Here is a 13,348-nt window from a genome sequence, read left to right on the forward strand (position 1 = left end):
TTGATTGCTTTATCTTGGTTTTCTTGAGTATCTTTGAGAGTTTTATTCATTTCTTCTACCTTTTCATTTGTCTTCTTCATTTCTTTGTAGCAGTTTTTCACCTCCTGTTTAAGGTCCTCTGTTATTTTCATAACGTTACGTTTAAAGTCGATTTCTTCTTCTTCATCTGGAATAGGGTGTTCAAGTCATCTTGTTGTGTGATCCCTGGAATCTGGTGTTGTCATATTGCCTTTCAGGTTGTTGGAGGAATTCTTGCATTGACTCCTGCCCATCTCTTCCTTAAACTGCATCCAGAAGAGTCTTGGCTCCTTGATCCAATCTATGCTGTGATTGACTCTGGGTAGATCTCCTCAGTGCAGGAGCAGGAACTGTTCCACTCTGGGTGGATAGCCTCAGTGCAAGAGTAGGCACTGTTCCTGGGCCAAGTACCTCACAGACAATAGGGCAGGCTTGGGGGGAGGCAGTGATGTGTGGAAAAAAGAAGCCCCTGTAACTCCTGCTGCAGGGTCCAACTACTCCTTTCCCAGACTTTCCACCCCTCCTGGGATGGCATTCACTCACCGATCTGAAAGATTGTCCTTAGCACAGGGACAGGACTCTTGGAGGTCCCAGGATTCTGCATCAAAAAGGTTACTTCTTTTTTTGTATTTTTGTGGCTATTATGATGGATGACATTTCTATGATTTCTTTCTCAGCTTGTTTATCATTTGTATGAAGAAATCTACTGATTTTTTGAGTTGATCTTATATTCTGCCACATTCCTGAAAGCATTTATCAGCTGTAGGAGTTCTCTGGTAGGATTTTTGGGGTCACTTATGTATACTATCAAATCATCTGCAAATAGAGAAAGTTTTACTTCTTTCTTTCCAATTTGAATCCCCTTGTTCTACTTTTGGTGTCTTACTGCTATTGTTAAAACTTCTGGAACTATTTTGAAGAGAACTATGTTGAGTGGACAGTCTTGTCTTATTCCAGATTTTGTGGAATTGCTTTGAGTTTGTTACTCTCCATTTAATTTGATGTTTTTTGTGGGCTTGTCTATATTGCTTTTATTATATTTAGATATATTCTTTGTATCCCTGATCTCCCCAAGACCTTTATCTTAAAGGGCTATTGGATTTTGTCAAATGCATTTTCAGCATCTAATGAGGTGATCATAAGGTTTTTTCATTCAGTTAATTTACATGGTAGATTTCATTGATTGATTTTCATATGTTGAATCAGCCCTGCATCTTTGGAATGAAGCTGACTTGGTCATCATGGATGACATTTTTTTTATGTGTTCTTAGATTTGGTTTGCCAGTATTTTATTGAACATTTTTTGCATCTACGTTCGTGATTGAGATTCGTTTGTAATTACTTTTCTTGGTTGAGTCTTTGTGAGGTTTCGGGATTAGGGTAACTGCAGCCTCATAAAAAGAGTTTGACTACATAAAGGAAGTGAATAGATCTCATACTAGTGACTTAACATCACACCTGAAAGCTCTATAACAAAACGAATCAGACTCACCCAGGAGGACTAGATAACAGGAAATAGTCAAATTGAGGATTAAAATCAATAAAAAAGAAACAAAGAAAACAATACAAAGAATCCATGAAGCAAAGATCTAGTTCTTTGTGAAAATCAAAAAGACTATTAAACTGTTATCCAATTTAATCAAAAGACAGAGAGAGAACACCCAAATTAATAAAATCAGAAATGAAAAGAGGCTATAAAAATAGCCACCAAGGAAATCCAGAGAATTGTTATGTCATACTACAAAAACCTGTAGTCCTCAAAATTGGAAAATGTAAAAGAAATGGACAATTTTCTGGATAGGTACCACACACCAAAATTAAATGTAGAGCAGGTGAATAATTTAAATATGATTATAACCTGCAAGGAAATAAAAGCAGTCATCAAATGCCTCCCAGTCAAAATAGCCCTGGTCCAGATGGTTTCAGAACTTCAAAGAAGAATTAATACCTACACTCCTTCCTCAAAGTATTCCACATAATAAAAACTGAAGGAATATTGTAAAACTATTTTTATGAATATCTTGTTTTCTATGTCTATGATGAGTGAAATTTTGCTATGTACAGTAGTCTGGGCTGGCATCCATGATCTCTTAATGTCTGAATAATGCTTCACCAGAATTCTCTGTCTTTCATTGTTTCCATGGACAAGTCAGATATAATTGAATTCAGTCTGCCTTTGTGTGCTGCTTGGCCATTTTCCTTCTCAGCTTTTAATATTCTTTCTTTATTCTGTTTGTTTAGTGTCTTGATTATTGTTGTGGGAAGTCCTTCTGTCTATGCTTTCCTTTTATTGGTTAATGAATAAAGCTGCTTTGGCTAGTGGCTTAGCAGTGTAGAGCCAAGGGGGAGTTCCAAGCAGATACAGGACAGAGGAGACAGAGTGAGCAAGAAGTCATGTAGCTGCCCACAGGAGATAGACACCCTGAAACCTTACCAATAAGTCATAGCCATGTGGTGATATGCAGGTTAATACAAATGGGTTAATTTAAGATATACGAGTTAGTTAAAATTATGCTGAAGCTATTGACCAAATAATATTACAAGTAATATAGATTTCTGTATGATTTTTTTTTTCAGGAGTGTGGACAGTCGGGAAAGAACAAGTACTCTGACAATAGGTTATTATGTTGTGAGGGGACTCTTTTTTTTTTTTGGTCCACTCTATTTGGAGTTCTGTAAGCTTCTTGTATTTTCATATCCCTTCAGAATTGTCTGTATTCTGTCAATCATATTTCAATAAAACGCTAATTGGCCAGGCAGGAATTATAGGTGGGAAAACCAGACAGGAAGTGGAGGCAGGGCAAGGAGAATAGGAGAAGTCTAGGGAGGAGGAAAATTCCACCGCCACTCCTGCGCAGACCACCGAAGAGGCACCATGTAAGGTGTAATGCTGAAAAAGATACCAAGCCATATGGCTAACACAGATGAGAATAATGGGTTAATAGAAGCTATAAGAGTTAACAAGAAACCTGAGCTAATGGGCCAATCAGTTTATAATCTTATGGAGTCCTGTGTGTGATTTCTCTTTGGGATTTGCCAGCTGTGGGGTACTGGGCGGGACAGAAACCCCAACAAGCCAGGCCATCATGTTACATATGGCGCCCATGTGGATAACTGAATCCACAGAAAGCGTGAGAAAGCTTAGAAAAGAATAAAACATGTTTTCTTGGTAGCAGCAATTTCTCAGGTCTACTCTGCTTGCTAGAGGCAAGCAAATGCTCTCATCTAAGAGAGGCTTCCTGACTCTTTAGGTGCAAAACCCTGCAGCACATTAAGAGGTTCTGCCACGAAACACTTAAACAGTGTTGGTGAAAAGCTGAACGCATGCATTTTTGCTTTCAGCTGTAGCAGGAAAAAAGCTGTGCTGTTTTAAAATGTCGACCGTCCTGCCAGGGCAAACTCTGACACTTTCAGGCAGGCAGTCTGACTGAGTGTGGTCTGTGAGCAGAGTGCTCCAGCTTGCTTGCTGGCAGAGACCTTGAAACGCCATAGAGTTGTGGCAGTAAAAATGGCTCCAGTGGTACCTCTACCATGAGTCTGGAAAGCTAAGGAATGAACTGGTTCTAGCCGTCAATGCCACGGATTTAGACTCATGTGATCAGGAAAAGAGAGATATACAGTAAGGAGAGATTCAAAGAGGAAGAAAACCTCTAAATGGTTTGCAGTGTTTTAAAAATATATACAGGCTAAAAGGCTAAAGTCATTAAAAATAAAAAAGAAAGAAAGGGAGATATAGGGTGTGGTGGTACACAGCATTAATCCCAATGCCTGGGAGACAGAGACAGACAGATCTCTGTGAGTTCAAGGTGTGGTAGCATACACCTTTGAGCCCAGCACTGGGGAGGCTGGGACAGAGGGATCTCTGTGAGTTCAAGGACAACCTGGTCTACAGAGTTATTCCAGGACAAAGATATACAGAGAACCTGTCTCAAAAAGTAAAAGTAAAAGTAAAAGAAATGGAGGTTAAAATAAAGATGGAAAATACACAGAGAATCTTGATACTGTATGCTATTATGCTCTTTTTGAATTGTTTGAATGCTGAGGAAAGAGAAACAGCTGCTAAAAGACTTTTGTTTATAAATGCTGCTGAACTAATCTAAGATAGTTATTTTGAAAATACTTTGGCTTCAAAATTGAAGTCAAAAGGTATGTTACTTTGGAGAAGAGATTTTGCTTTTGTTTCCACAGAAAATGAGAGGCTCTGGATTTATTCAGAGTTAAGAAAAATCATCTTTGACCAAGGGAGACCACCTGAGCAATCTCCGGTAGAAACAGATGGCCTGAATGTCTGAATTCTACATCCAGAACAGATTCAAGACTGCTGCCTGAGATGATCAAGACTCCCAGGATACTCCAGTCAGGACTTGATTATAACTCTAAATTTTCTTTAGGTCCCCATAAGATCATCAGCACCCCCAACCAGCAGGAATTAGCCTAAAATACTATGCCCACATTCCTAACAAAAGGACTATGGGTATTTTCCTTTGTTTAAAAAAAAAGAGGGAAATGGTGTGGGAGAATTGTCTGTATTCTGTCAATCATATTTCAATAAAATGCTGATTGGCCAGGCAGGAAATACAGGTGGGAAAACCAAACAGGAAGTGGAGGCAGGGCAAGGAGAATAGGAGAAGGCTAGGGAGGAGGAAACTTCCTCAGTCACTCCTGCACAGACCACTGAAGAGGCAGCATGTAACTTGCCCAGCTGAGAAAGGTACGGAGCCATGTGCTAAAGTAGATAAGGATAATGGGGTAACATAAGTTATAAGAACTAATAAGTAGCCTGACGTAATGGGCCAGTCAGTTTATAATCTTATGGAGTCCTGTGTGTGATTTTCTCTTTGGGGCATGCCGGTTGTGGGGTACCGGGCGGGACAGATACCCCAACAAGCCGGCCCGTCATACTACACTGAAGCCTTACCAATAAGTCATAGCCATGTGGTGATATGAAGATTAATAGAAATGGGTTAATTTAAAATATACGAGTTAGTTAAAATTATGCTGAAGTTATTGACCAAATAGTATTACAATTAATATAGATTTCTGTGTGATTTTTTTCAGGAGTTGGACAGTCGGGAAAGAACAAGTACTTTGCCAATAGGTTATAATGTGGTGAGGGGACTCTTTTTTTTGGTGCACTCTATTTGGAGTTCTGTAAGCTTCTTGTATTTTCATATCCCTTCTGTTCTTTAGGTTGGAAACATTTTGTTCTATGATTTTGCTGAGTATATTTTCTGTCCCGTTGAGTTAAACTTTGTCTCTTTCTTTTATCCCTATTATTCTTAGGTTTGGTCTCTTAACGCTATCCCATATTTCTTGAATATTTTGTGTTTTGCTTTTGTTAGATTTAACATTTTCTTTGATCAGAACATCCATTTCCTCTATTGTAACTTCAACACCTGAGATTCAATCTTCCATCTCTTGTTTTCTGTTGTTTATGCTTGCTTGCCTTTGTTGTCCCTGATTACTTACCCATATTTTCTGTTTCCAGAAATCCCTCAGTTTGTGTTGTCTTTATTGTCTCTATTTCAGTTTCAAGTCTTGAATCATTTCTTTAACCTATGTAGTTGCTTTTTCTTTAAGAAATTTGTTGATTTTTTCCAGTTTCTTGTTTGTCTTTTTCACTATTTGTTTGAGGGAGATTTATATTTTTTCTTTAAGGGCCTCAATCTTTTTCCTAAAGTTATTTTTAAGGTCATTTTCTTCTTATTAGAGGGTCAAGGGTAAACAGCCACGATCATGGAAGGTTTACTTCCTAGGCAATCTCTCCACTTCTACATGAGACTTCTTTGGAGTAGGAAACCTCAGCACAATAATCTTAGAGTCTTTTCTCAGATGTTCATCTCTGAGTTTTTATGCTTATAGTTCTTTTTATGATAGTGAACCTGTATTATATTCATTTTCTACATCTCCATAAGTTAATATAAGTGACAATTACAACACTTACGATATGAGCAGGAGTTATGTCTGGGTCCTCTCCTCAGGTTCTCATAGTCTTTAGCCAAGGTATGGTTAAGGCTGCACTCTCATCTGAGTACTCATAGAATCTTTCCCAAGGTTCATGAGGATGTTTGCACTATCTCTTTTAGATATTTCTTTCTGCAAAGTGTGTGTATAGAAAATCCACATGGAACTTAATCTGGCCTGTTTTACACAAATTCTGGGAGTTCTCATGTCTTTCTTCTTGTTGACATTTACCTGTCTTATCTACTCTCCTTTAGTCTATTTTTGTTGCCTTAACTGAATACCAGAAACTAGGGATCTAACAAGGAAACACATCTATTTCTTATAGCTCTGTGCTTGAGAAATCCTTAGAGCATGTTCCTGTTTGGACCATAACACCTGGGTGTTTCTTTGTGCTTCATAAGATAGTAGAAGACTGGGTTCATCAGCCTGACAGGTTTCTCTCATCATTACCACACAGGCAAGCTCTCCGGCACTGCTTTGACTAGCTCACCCAAAGGTGCAGACAACAAGGAGCAGGGCCAATTGTCCTGCTCTCAGAACCTTGTGTCCAGCTTACTCACAGTCACACTACCAGAACTAGTCCTACTGTTTTTCCAGGTGAGATGCCTGTCATGCTCTCTGGATTGCTGTACTTGGTCAGGAGATTTAGGACTAGTTCTAACACTCTCATGCCCTGAGATTGGTTCTCCTGCCTGTCACTGGTGGCAAGGGGTTGGAGAGAAAACATGTTTCTTTTACCCTTGCCATCCCCTGGCACACCTGGGATGTGGTGGGGGCTGCTCTCCTGATCTCACACCTACAGGCATGGCCTTCCTGAGACCCACCAACAGGTTTAGCTCTAGTGCATTGCACAGGCCCGATGCCATGCCCAGTCCCATATGTGCTGTAGCTGATAAGAGGCAGTGTCAATTCTCCCACTCTTGTGGCTCTGAGGCCAGCTCTCTCACCTGCATCAGGTGGGAAGTGGTAAGATGAGGGAGGGCTGCTCTCCCTAGTGTTGAAACTGGTGGGAAACAGTGCCAATTCTCTTACTCTTGTGACTTGATGGCCAGCTCTCCCTCCTGTTACAGGAAGTAAGGGGCAGGGGAAGAGGAACGCCATCTCTCCCTCCCTCCCTCCACTAGATGGCAGATGAAAGATGGGGCCAAATCTCTCAAGTTCATCGGGTTCATCTCTACTATGCTGCCTGGGCTAGATGCAGGGCCCAATCCATAGATTTGGAACTGATGTGGGAAGGTTTATGTCTCCCACACTTGTGATACTGAGAGCAGATTTTCTTGTCTGCAGTATGTTTTAAGGGGTGAGAGGCAATAAGCAAACATGCCACTACATGACAGACTGTGGGGCTAGCTCTCCCACACTTACATATTTAGGGTCGGCTAACCTGCACACATGACAGCAAGGACAGCTGTACTGTGTTACCCTGTGGGTGGAACAGGGGCCATTCTCCAGAGTGATAAAGTTGATGCTGGGCAGGTTCAACTGTGTGCAGCCCCATCCTCATTTTGGTTGTAACAAGAGTGAAGGACATCAACATCAACAAATCTGAGGTAAGGCCGTGGAACCAGAAATAGCCTTTGACAGCAGTCTGGGCACAGATGAGACTGTGGCCCAAGGTGGCAGCACAGGTCACGTAGAATGGCTTGGACCCAGTGTAAGCCTGGCTCTTGAATCCCCACATATGGCCATATTTGGGCCAAGATCCAGGATATATTTACTGTCTTTAACGCGGACCGGAGCCTTGAACATCAGTGCAGGTTCTGTCTTTGGCAGAGACACAAACCCAGACATGGACCTGGATGCTTTCAGCCAGGAAATGCCCTGACTTGGGTGGCATCAAGAGTCACTCATGTCTGTATGCGCTTAGCAGCTGTAGCATGAGGGCCGGCTTGTTTGGGTTTCTGTCCCGCCAGGTACCCCACAACCGGCAACTCCCATGGAAAATCACACACAAGACTCCATAAGGTTATAAACTGATTGGCCCATTAGCTCAGGCATCTTGTTAACCCTTGTAACTTATATTAACCCATTATTATTATCTATGGTAGCCATATGGCTTGGTACATTTTTCAGCTGGGCAGGTTACATGCTGCCTCTTCAGTGGTCTGCACAGGAGTGGCAGAGGGAGCTTCTGCTTCCAGAATACTCCCAGTCTCTTTGCTCCACCCCTACTTCCTGTCTGGCTTTCCCACCTATACTGCCTGCCTGGCCGGCCAATCAGCATTTTATTAAAATATGATTGACAGAATACAGACAATTCTCCCACACCATTTCCCTCTTTTTTTTAAACAAAGGAAAATACCCATAGTCCATTTGTTGGGAATGTGGGCGTAGTATTTCAGGCTACTTCCTGCTGGTTGGGGGCGCTGATAATCTTATGGGGACCTAAAGAAAATTTAGAGTTATAATCAAGTCCTGACTGAAGTATCCTGTGAGTCTCAATTATCTCAGGCAGCAGTCTTGAATCTGTTCTAGAGATAGAACTCAGACATCTGGGCCATCTGTTCCTGTTGGAGATTTCTCAGGTGGCCTCCCTTGATGGAACCTGATTTTTCTTAACTCAGAATCAATCCACAGCTTCTCATTTTCTGTGGAAACAAAAGCAAAATCTCTTCTGCAAAGAAACATACCTTTTGACTTCAGTTTTGAAGCCAAGGTACTTTCAAAATACCTATCTGGGGTTAGTTCAGCAGCATTTATAAACAAAAGTTTTTTCGCAACTGTTGCTCCTTCCTCAGCTTTCAAACAATTCAAAGAGAGCATAAGAGCATACAGTAGCAAGATTCTCTGTGTATTTTCCATCTTTATTTTAACCTCCATTTCTTTTATTTTTACTTTTACTTTTTGAGATAGGTTCTCTGTATATCTTTGTCCTGGAATAACTCTGTAGACCAGGCTGTCCTTGAACTCACAGAGATCTGCCTGTCTCTACCTCCCCAGTGTTGGGATTAATGGCATGTGCTCTCACAACTTGAACTCACAGAGATCTGTCTGTCTCTGCCTCCCAGGAATAGGGATTAAAGGCATGTACTACCACACCTTGAGGTCACAGAGGATTATCAACCTCTGCTCCTTGAAATCACAGAGGTCAAGATACCTCTGCCTCCCAGGCATTGGGATTAAAGGTGTGTACCACGACACTCTATTTCTCCCTTTCTTTCTTTTTTATTTTTAATGACTTTAACCTTTTAGCCTGCATATATTTTTAACACACTTTAAACCATTTAGAGGTTTTCTTCCTCTTTGAATCTTCCTTTACTGTATATTCCTCTTTTTCTGACCACATGAGTCTTTAAGGAGAGGACTAAAACTGTGGCTTTTATGGCTAGAATTAGCCATTCCTTAGCTTTCCAGCCTCATGGCTGAGGTACCGACTGCAGCCATTTTTATTGCCACAACTCTATGGTGTTTCAAGGTCCCTGCAAGTAAACAAGCTGCAGCATTCTGCTCACAGACCACACTTAGTCAGACTGCCTGCCTGAAAGAGTCAGAGTTTGCTCTGGCAAGACAGCCGGCATTTTAAAACAGCGCAGCTTTTTTCCTGCTATGGCTGAAAACCCGAAAAGCATGCGTTCAGCTTTTCACCAATACTATTTAAGTATTTTGTGGCAGGACCTCTTAATAGAGCTGCAGGGTTTTGCAGCTAAAGCTGAGTCAGGAAGCCTCTCTTAGATGAGAGTGTTTGCTTCCCTCTAGAAAGCAGAGCAGACCTAAGAAATTGCTGCTACCAACAAAACATGCTTTATTCTATTCTTTCCCAAACTTTCTCAAGCTTTCTCTGGATTCAGTTATCCAGGTCTGACCACCATATGTAGTATGAGGGGCCGGCTTGTTGGGGTATCTGGTCCCGCCCAGTACCCCACAGCTGGCAAGTCCCAGAGAAAATCAATCACACAGAGATCTCTATAAGTTATAAAGCTGTTTGGCCCATTAGGTCAGGCTACTTATTAGCTCTTATAACTTATGTTACCCCATTATTCTTATCTACATTAGCCACATGGCTCCATACCTTTCTCAGCTGGGCAAGTTGCATGTTGCTTCTTCGGTGATCTGGACAGGAATGGCAGAGGGAGCTTCTGCTTCCAGAATACTCCCAGTCTCTTTGCTCCACCCCTACTTCCTGTCTGGCTTTCCCGCCTATACTGTGTGCCTGGCCAATCAGTGTTTTATTAAAATATGATTGACAGAATACAGACAATTCTCCCACACCAAGCGGCCTTTGGTGGCAACACAGGCCACAGATATCAGCACAAACTCAGGCTGTTATAGGATCATGGATCCAGACATTGTTATTGGCAACAACCCAGGCCTGGAAGTCATTGTGGCCCTAGTTGTCATTGCTGATTGTCCAGATGGACATTGCCCAATTGATAACATGTCCCCCAAATGCCATATGTACCCATTTGACAGCATGGATTTCTGTATATCTGGTCAGCCTTTGATGGTAACAGGAACCACTGATATAGCTATTCCTATTGGTGACAGGGCCTAGGACACAGAAATGGCCTATTTCCACAATTCTGGACTAGATGATTCCATGACTCTTTGTGTTAAAATGGGCCACCCAGGTCTATAGAGCCCCCATGACAGTTTGAGTCTCTAAGAGCAATATGGTCTCAGGTGTTGGCACAGACTAGAAAACTCTGCATGGACATAGGTGGCAACAGGAGTCTTGGACATCAACTCAGAGCCCAGTCACAGCATGGACATGTTTCTTGACAGCAATCTTGGCCCAACGTCCTCGTGGTCCTGAGTTTTGACACAGGATTCCTGGATTGGCATGTCCTCTGTTGGAGCACATTCCTTGAGCATCAACTTGCTCATAAGGTAGTGACCCAAACTCTTGGCATCCACAGGACACTTAGTGGTAAAGGGAGCCACAGACATCAACACAGACCTCTACAGCTACATCAGAATCATGGACCAACTCAAGGCTTATGGAAGCAGCCCAGACCCAGAATCTGGCCATTGTTGGCTGTAAAATATATACCTCAGTTCATTCCTCACTGCCTTCACCTCTTCAGAACTGCTCTTCTCCCCAGCACATGAACTGTTCTGCTTCTCTTTCTACAATTTTGTCACCCTATACTCATTCATGATAAGGGTGTTTGATAGCCTGGTAGGCATGTTTGTGGGTGAAATTCTTCCTACACCAAGTCTACAGACCTTGGTCAGGGCTGTGCTTTTCCTTAGAAGTTTGCCAAGTCTAGACCAGGATTAAACTTTTTAGAGCTGTCTTTATTTTTTTTCATGTATATGAGCATTTTGTCAGTCTTCATGTACACCACATTCATCATTCGTTCCTCTTGTTGAATACCAAAAATGGCATGGGATTCTCTCTCAAAATGGAGTTACAGATGGTTGTAAGCTACCATGTGGATTCTGGATCCTGAACCCATGTCTTCTGAAAGAGCAGGGTGGTCTCTTAACCACATTTGCATCTTTCCAGTTTATTTTCTGTAACTAACAACAAAAATGTATTTTACATTTTGATTTTTCTCAACAAGAGAAAGCATTCAGGTTTTTTAAGATAGAAAAACAGGTTGTGCCATTGTTTGTATTAGAAGGGGATAATGGATTATTAGGTGGCCCTGATTCATCAAGAACAGGAAAGGCAGTGAGCAGTAAGAATAACATACAGATATAGTCTAAAATCCTAACCTTGAAGATGAATTGACATCACTATGGATAATGCATGTCTCTCCATTGCTCAGCCTAAGGTCATTTCTGGGTACACATGATTCCTCAGAGTCTGAAGAGTCACTCCCCACAGACATATTCAGAGTAGGGAACACCCAGTCCTTTATATTCCACTAGTTTTATTCTTACTGTAAATTAATATTTGAAGTGAGGAACCCACTTGAACTATGAAAATCATGATGTCCCAAAGATCAAAAGAATGTTTGTGTATTTAATGTTAGATTCATTTAAGTTAAATCACTTAATATAAAATCATTTCTTGGTGATTTTGGGTAAGGAATCAAGTAAAAGAAACTGGAAGACATTTTACTTAATATACTCATAGAGAAATGCATAGCATGGCTAGAGAGGTAACTCAGCTGTTAAAGCCTAGGCTCATGACCACAAATGTAAGAAAAATGCATTGCAGCCAGTATAATTCTAGTGAAAAATGCACTGGACAACTATAACAGGTATATTTTCCTTGGTTAGATGTGGAAGTTAATTTATTTTTATATTTTACTCATATATTTTTAAATTCTACAAGATATCACTTTTTTTAAGTGTAAATACATTTGAGAAAATGTCTTAAGTGAAATAACCAGCTACAGGAACAGATTGTTATATATATGAATTCATATTCCACAGAAACTGAAAGAAATTGCAAGGACTGAATTTCTGAATGCCATCATAAAATAAAAAGAGAGTCGCCAAAGTCATGAATGCAAAACAGGAACTAACAGCACTGGGTCAGCATTCTGGATTCCTGTCAACATACAGATTTCCTGTCCCAGCCTGGTGTTTGGGATGTCCTGGCAATGCCTTCACTGTGAAACACAGGGTACTGGGAGATGATAACAATGGGCTTTATGGTTCTTTGGATACTCACCATCACGTCTACACAGCATCACATTTTTTACTATAAACTCTAGGTTAGTGGGGTTGTGAGCATCATTTACGACAAGAATTTCCCTTCTCCATAGCACCTGCATTGGAGGTACTCACAAGGGCTCTTTTAGATGAAAGTTGTATTCTATGTGAGGGAAAGTCCTAAATCTCTGATTCCAGGATTTTGATGCATAAAAAGTTCTCAGATTCTAATATCCAATTATTATTATAACTCAAGAGTGAGTGAATCTCAATAATGGCAGTACATTGGAGTTTGATTGTGCCCAGAGGCCATTTTGGTAATAGCTTTACCTTCAGGCTGTTATTTTGGCAAAAAAAAAATGTGTGAAAAACATTGGAAGGTTTGATATCACTAACTTTGTGCTCAATGAGATATATGTGTCCCTGTCCTCTCCTCCTCTTTCCTGTCCACAAGATCCTCAGCTTTGCTCCTCACACTCCTGTTCTGAGGTGCTGCTTGACCACAGAATAACACATGTTCTTTCTCATGGAGCAAAAAATCACAAAGTGAGACAATGTTAAGCTCATTATGTCCTCTTTTCCCCTGAAGGAAAAAGTGGTGTGCACACAAGGCTTCACCCTTTCATTGCAATTCAGGGGTATAGATTCTGAAGTGATAGCATGACTGAGTACTGAAAAGCACAGTCTCTGTTGGTGTTAGAGAGAAAATGAATTTCAGCATTTCTTTTCTAGTTCTGTATGGTGTGTCAATGGGAAGTTGATATGGATTGTATTTTTCTATCACATTGTACCATAGCAGCTCCCTGTCACTTTCACT

The sequence above is a fragment of the Myodes glareolus genome, chromosome 6 (assembly GCF_982192425.1).
Source record: "Myodes glareolus chromosome 6, mMyoGla1.1, whole genome shotgun sequence".
In the NCBI taxonomy this organism is placed as follows: Eukaryota; Metazoa; Chordata; class Mammalia; order Rodentia; family Cricetidae; genus Myodes; species Myodes glareolus.